Below are 7197 nucleotides of genomic sequence, written 5' to 3'. Positions count from 1 at the left end.
TTTTGCATAGCACTGGCCTCTAATGAACTCAAAGTCCTTCACAGACAATTAGATCATAGATCATAGAATTTCTGAGCTGGAAGGGACTCTGGAGATCATCTATCCTCACTTTCTCATTTAATATATAGGAAGCTAAGACCCATCAAGGTTAAATGACTTGCCCAAGGTCACATAGTGAGTGAAAGAGAGTTAGGACTAGAGCCCAGATCTCCTGAGTGCTAATCCAAGGTCTTTTGATAATAAATCCATACCTTGATGAAGAAAAAATTTATTAAAATTCAGTTTCCAGATATGAAAACCCAAGCAAATGGTATAGAATAGTTCATTAAAAGTTGAGGTTAGCTTCCAGGATCTCTCTCAAGCCTCTACCAATTCTCCAACCTACACTGAGCTAGTTAGCCCTTCCACATCACAACTTTCCCCATTGTGGTTTCAACATATAAGCATAAGAAATTAAATGAGAATTTTAGGAGGGAAGTTTTGTGGAAGTCAGTAAATGCCACAGGAAAAAGTTTGGAAACTCAGAAATGCATAAAATATAAATGTAGTATTTTATAATACTAATATATTATATTTTATGAAATAATAATTCAGATTTCTTCTCTAGTATGAAGGGAGGGCCAACAGATTGTACGTAGATTTTCCAAATCATGTAACTTCAAACTCTCATGATGTAGAAGAGATGATTATACATAAATTCTCCTTAGTAATGTTGACTTCATTACTTTAAGTTCATTAGATCATATAGATTCCTAACATTCTCCTTTCAACATTCAGCCCTCCACCCCCACCCCCCCCCCATAGCTGCCATATGTAAGAAACAGTACTTTTCAACTTACAAAAATCACAATAGTTTGGGGAGAAGATTTCAACCAAGATCTGCTAAATTCGTATTCATATTGCATGGGGAATTGAGTTTTTGTCAAAAAAGTTGAATTCCAAAAACCCAATAAAGTGTGCATTTCATTTGATCCAGCAATGACATGACCTGGTCTAGGGCTTGGTTTTTTTTTTTTTTACTTAAGACAAAAAGGTTAAGTGACTTGCCCTAGGTCATAAAGCTAGGCAATTATTAAGTGTCTGAGGCCAGATTTGAACTCAAATCCTCCTGACTCCAGGGCTAATGCTCTATCCACTGCACCACCTAGTTGCCCCTAGGTCTAGGTTTCAAAGAGATCAAAGAAAAGAGTGAAAAATATTTATAGCAGCACTTTCTATAGCAATAAAGAACTGGAAACTAAGGGGTGCCCATCAGAAGAATAGTTGAACAAAATAGAATGTAATAGAACATTGTTTTACTCTGAAACAGGAATATCAGAAACCTAGGAAGATTTGTATGAACTCATATAGAAAGGAGAAAGAACCAGGAAAAAATTTATTCAATAACTATAACATTGTAAAGGAAAATAATTTTAAGTACCACCTGGAAGGACTCATGTTCCTTCCAACCATGTCAACCCCTCAGTGACACTGCAGTGGTTATAACTTTCATTGGCATACAATAATTAGAGTTTGTACTTATTTTCTGCACCTAAAATTCCCTGTTGACTTCCATGGGTTTGGATGAATATACTTTGCATTTTGTGGACACACCCTCTTCTCCCCAGTTGCCTTTTGCTTCCTTGGGTTCCTCATCATCGAAGATACAGAGAGAAGTATGAATGACCATTTTGCCTCAGGGAGGAATATTATGTCCTTTTATTTTATTAAAAAGCTGATAGAAGGCTAAAATCAGGAAGACTGGGGTTCAAGTCCCATCTCTGACAAATATTGATGATGTGATCCTTGAGTCAATTATTTATTATTAACTCCTCAGTGCCCTAGATAAATCTCTGAAACTATAAGTGACAGTGATAATTCCAAACTACACTGGTAGAAGTTTTCTCACCAGAAGATTCCTGTACCAATGAAATAACAGTTTAGTTATTCAGTCAATAAATGCGTATTAGTGCTAAGTGTTAGGGAAACAAAATGGGGGGAAAAAACAGCCTCTGAACACAAAGAACTTACATTCTAATTGCAAAAAAAAGTTCATTCAAAATAAATACAATAGAAGTACAAGATAATTAGAAAGGGGGGGGGGTGACTAGGTGGTGCAGTGGATAGAGCACCAGCCCTGGAGTCAGGAGTACCTGAGTTCAAGTCCGGCCTCAGACACTTAGTAATTACTTAGTTGTGTGGCCTTGGGCAAGCCACTTAACCCCATTGCCTTGCAAAAACTAAAAAAAAAAATAATAATAATAATTAAAGAGGGAAGACACTAGAAAAGAGAGGGGGAACTAAAAGGATGGGGGGTAGTCCTAGAAAAGGTAGAAGGACCTAGAAAAGCCTTTTGCAGACAATGGAATTTGTACTGATACTGAAGAAAGACAAGAGTTAGGGATGAGGGGAAAGCATTTCAGGCATGGAAGCCCAGAGGCAGGAGATGAGCATCATATTCAAGTTGTAGAAAGAGATCCTAGAGTATATAGAAGGGGAAAAAAAGAATAGGAAGACTTTAAAAGTGGGAAAAGGACCAGATGATAAAGGATTTAAAATACTAAACAGAAGTGGGTTTTTAATAGTTATATTCATATGTGTTTTATAATCATATAAATTTCTTTCAACAGTTCTTTGAGGCAAGTTATTTTTGTCATCCCAGGCTACAGATATAGCTCTTTTTCCAGATGAGGAAACTGAGGTAAACAGGGTGAAGTGACTTGCTCAGGGTCACATAGCTATATTTTTGGATTTTTACTCAGGAAGATGAGTCTTCTTGAGCCAGGACTAGTACTCTAACGCTGTACTACCTAGTTAATCAAATAACTGATGGTAACTGAGCTTAAAAAGGGCTAGAGAGCAGGGCAACTCATTTAACAAACTTAAGCCTTGGTTTTCTTATCTATTAAATGTAAATGATAATCCTTGCACTTCACATGCTAAATGTGAGGAAAACTAATAAGTTACAGTTAAACAGTATGAAAATATATTATTGTTGCTATTGTTATTGCTAATATTATCTTATTAGCAATATTGGCTAAGCAAACCTTGCTTGCGGATTCATTTATATTTAGTGGCCTCTTGTAGATACAGTGACAAATACAGTAATTATAATAGTATGCCTAAAGAGAGGGAGCATGGTATAATGAGTAATTGTCCCAACACGCAGCATGAGTGCCCCAACCAGATTAATCAGGAAATATATAATTAAATAGAATAAAACATAAAATAATAATATATGATTTTCTGAGTCAAATGTGACTTGTCGGGATATTTATGTACTGTTTAGAAGCTCCATTTCTACTTGAGTTAGATACTACTGATGTAGCAGATAGAGAACCAGCCTTGTAGCCACCAAAGCCTGGTTCAAATTCTGTCTTTGATATACACTAGCCATGTGAACTTGGACAAGTCACTTAAATTCTATCGTCCAAGACTATTAACTGCAGAAAAAGTGCAACCTTGCTTACAGGAGGAGGAAGGGGCAGAAGAAGTGGGGGGGGGGGGAAGGGAAGGATTTCCTCAGGGGAAACTTATATCAATGAAATCACAAGAAAATTCCCTATTTCTATTATTAGGAGATACCTAAAATATCTGAAACAAATCAACAAGCATTTAGTAAGCAATTATGGGCAACCAGGGGGAACAGTAGGTAAAGTGCCAGGCCTGTAGTCAAATCTGAACTCAGATACTTACTAGATATGTGACCCTGGATAAGTCACCTCATTTGCCTCAGTTTCCTCATCTGTAAAATGAATTGGAGAAGGAAATGGCAAATCACTCTAGTATTGCCAGGAAAACCCCAAATGGGATCATGGTGAGCAGGAAACAACTGAACAATCCCGCATCATGTCAGGCATTCTCCTGTGCTGTGAGGAGATAGACAAACAAGAAACAGTCTCTGCCCTCAGGAAACTTACTTTTCCCTTACATTTTGCATTTAAAACTATGTGATACTGACCTGAATGGAAGCTGGGATTGCAATACTGGAAGAAACTCTTGATGAAGAAGCCTCCTTTCTAATACTTATTGGCACCTCCTCAGCATTGTGCATTTATCTCTTCCACATCAAACCTTTCTGGATATATCATGAGTTGGCATAAGAAATTAAATGGGAATTTGGGAGGAGTTTTGAAGAAGCTGTAGACCACACATAATGTCCAACAGATGATACAACATCTCTTACCAAGTAATTAAATCAAATTTTACAATAAGGTACTGTAAATATCTCATAAAAAATTCAAACTTTGTTTATGGTATGAAGGGAGGTGAAAAAATTATACTTGGATTTTCTAGATCATGGGGGTAACTGCACTTTAACCCCTGAGATATAGAAGGGATAATTGTATAGTCTTAGAGAGATGACAGGGAACTGAGAGTTTAAGTGATTTGTCTGGGGTCATATGACAAGTCTAGGTCCTAGGTGTCTCTATTCCTCAGGTCAGACCTCTCTAACTGGTTGATAAAGTGGAAAAGTCATCTATAAGTGGTTTCATTTGTCATCATGGTACCTATCAAGTGGTTTGACTGAGAGTTTTTTAAAACCACCTTTTCATGTAGTCAGCTGATTATGTATTTGCAGTTTATATTTTCAGTCTAGATTCTACTAATCTAGGGCTGTAAAAATCCAAGTATTTGCTAAAGAGAATCTGCACAGACTAGAATGTTATTACATGCTTGGACTCAAACTTGCCATTCCAGTTTCTTTGTTAACTAAAGAAGGCAGTAGTTTCTCTTTTCTTCGTAGTTAATTTTACCCTACTTATGTCCTGAATTCACATGTGGGCTTTCAAACACTCAGTCATGAATTTCTAACCCAAACACTTTGAAGGAATAAGAAGGAAGGTTGGGGAAAAGGAAGAGCCCTGTCTTCAATGGACCTAAATTTTATTCCCATCTGGGCCCACTGGCAGAAAGACTTGAGTCAATCCTTGACCTTTCTAAAATGGGGCCTTCTGAAATAACATTTTATTCTGTAAGGTTTTGTGGAGACTAATTGGAGAAAATCTGTTAAACTTCTTTCTTTGGCAGCACCACTTAGATAACAGGAAATAGATTCCCAAACATGCAAATAACCCCATCAGTGTTTCAATACTGAATGGGCTGCTGTGGGGAAATAAAGATAGAAACCACATTTAGAGCTGTGATTTATCACAATTGGCAAAGCTCTGGGAAAAATTGCCACTTAGATAGGATTTTACATTTTGCAAAGTGTTTTATAATCAAATAAATTTCTTTCAACAATTCTTTGAGGCAAGTTATTTTTGTCATCCCAGGCTACAGATGAGGAGAAGGTGAAATAAGGTGATTTAAAGGGGAGTAATATACTTCTAATTACACAGAAGCACACTCCCACATTCTGGGTTTTCATTCCATTGAATCACCCATTGGACTAGAATGTCTTTCTTATGCCAAGTAAAATAATTTGTTCTATTTAGGTAAGGTTCAACCTAGGGCTGGAGGTAGGGACCTGAATATTGAAGATGACCTGCTTCCATCATAGATCCCTAGACTCAGAAATACTAGATGGCCTAGGCTGAAATGGATCCATGCATTCCAGTCTAAAGATAGAACTCTTCAAGATCCCAAAGCATCTAGAGAGGAGCTCTAAAGAAATCTTTAATGTCTTCATTCAATTCAAGGGAAAATATTAATTAAGTTCATGCTATCTGCAAAATCATCATGCTAAGTTCTAGATATGATATATATTTATATATATGTATATACATATATATATATAATCTTCTTCTGGGGGCAGTTAGGTGGTACAGTGGATATAGAGCACTGGCCCTGGAGCCAGGAGGATCTGAGTTCAAATCTGACCTCAGAAACTTATTAATTGCCTAGCTGTATGACCTTGGGCAAACCACTTAACCCCATTGCTTTAAATAAATAATTTTTTTTTTAAAATCCCCTGCATGACAAAGCGTATAGTTCTCACCTTCTAATCCTTCCATTTCCATTTTAACAATTCAGATCTCACTCTTTAACTGTATAGTTGTTCAATTGCTTCAGTTTTTTTGACAAAGATGCTGTAGTGATTTCCAATTTCCTTCTGAAACAAGTAAGAGTAAGTGACTTGTCTAGGGTTGCACAGTTAGGAGGTATCTGAGACATGATTTGAACTCAGGAAGATTCCTGATTTCCTCTCACCCCAATGCTTTATCTACTGTGCAACATAACAGCCCATTCTTAACTGATATCCATATTTAGAGGATCAGTCTTTAATTCTTTACTCCAATATCTTCCTTATTCATTTGATAGTTTGCTCCTTTCCATTTTCAAATAACTTTTCGATTCTATTATTCCCTTCCCACTAGGTCTCTACCTGGTCAGATGGAATGTGAAACTTACTATTTAGCTGCTTCTGACTTCTTAGAATTAAAACAACGATAGCAATAATAGTTATGATAAGGACAACTCTCATTTATCTAGTTCCAGGCTTATAAGATGTTTTTTTTCACAACAATTACATTCAAGAATAAGATCGTTCTGCATTCACGTAATCTAGAATTCCTTCCTCAAGGAGCATATAAGTGCACTTTCTTCACCTTCATAATTGTCTGGTCATCTCTTGCTCCAGCTTCTCTGGCACATCCTTTACTTACTTAATTTCCCGAATCCATGATTCTAAAGATGTGAGCAAATTCTTTGACTCATACTGATAGTTGTTGATCTTTAATAAGTTATATGGATTTGAAAATGCTTCGCTTGATTTTTAAACCTAGTTAAATGACCATTATATACATCTTCAAGCCTGAATTCAAAACTTTTAAAATTTGATAAAAGATCTAACAGACTCTCTCTAAGATAAGGTCACTCAAATGTCAATCAGTGGCTAAACACAGAAAGGCAAACCAGACTAGCTGAAGCAGCAAAAGGAATAGGATGCTTTATGTATTGGCAAGTCAAATCATACTCCACCTTGACTATCATCTGCCAACAGGTCTTGCTGGAGAGAGCTCAGGATTCTGAGGATTCTGAAATCAGTCCAAGAGTCTTTGAAATAGCAATGCATCCAGCCCACTGCCTTCAGCTATTCTCTAGGGAAGCATCCCTGAGAAGAGGGAGCTTCCTGCAGTCAACTCATCCTGAAGGTACTACAGACACAATTACTGAAGATTCAGAAAAGAAAATCTTTTTTCCAAAGTCTTTGGTGCTGTCAAATAGTGTAACATCAGAAATGGAAGTTATTTTATCAGTGGCAATGACATTAAA

The sequence above is a fragment of the Macrotis lagotis genome, chromosome X (assembly GCF_037893015.1).
Source record: "Macrotis lagotis isolate mMagLag1 chromosome X, bilby.v1.9.chrom.fasta, whole genome shotgun sequence".
NCBI lineage: Eukaryota > Metazoa > Chordata > Mammalia > Peramelemorphia > Peramelidae > Macrotis > Macrotis lagotis.
This window is presented reverse-complemented; position numbering follows the sequence as displayed.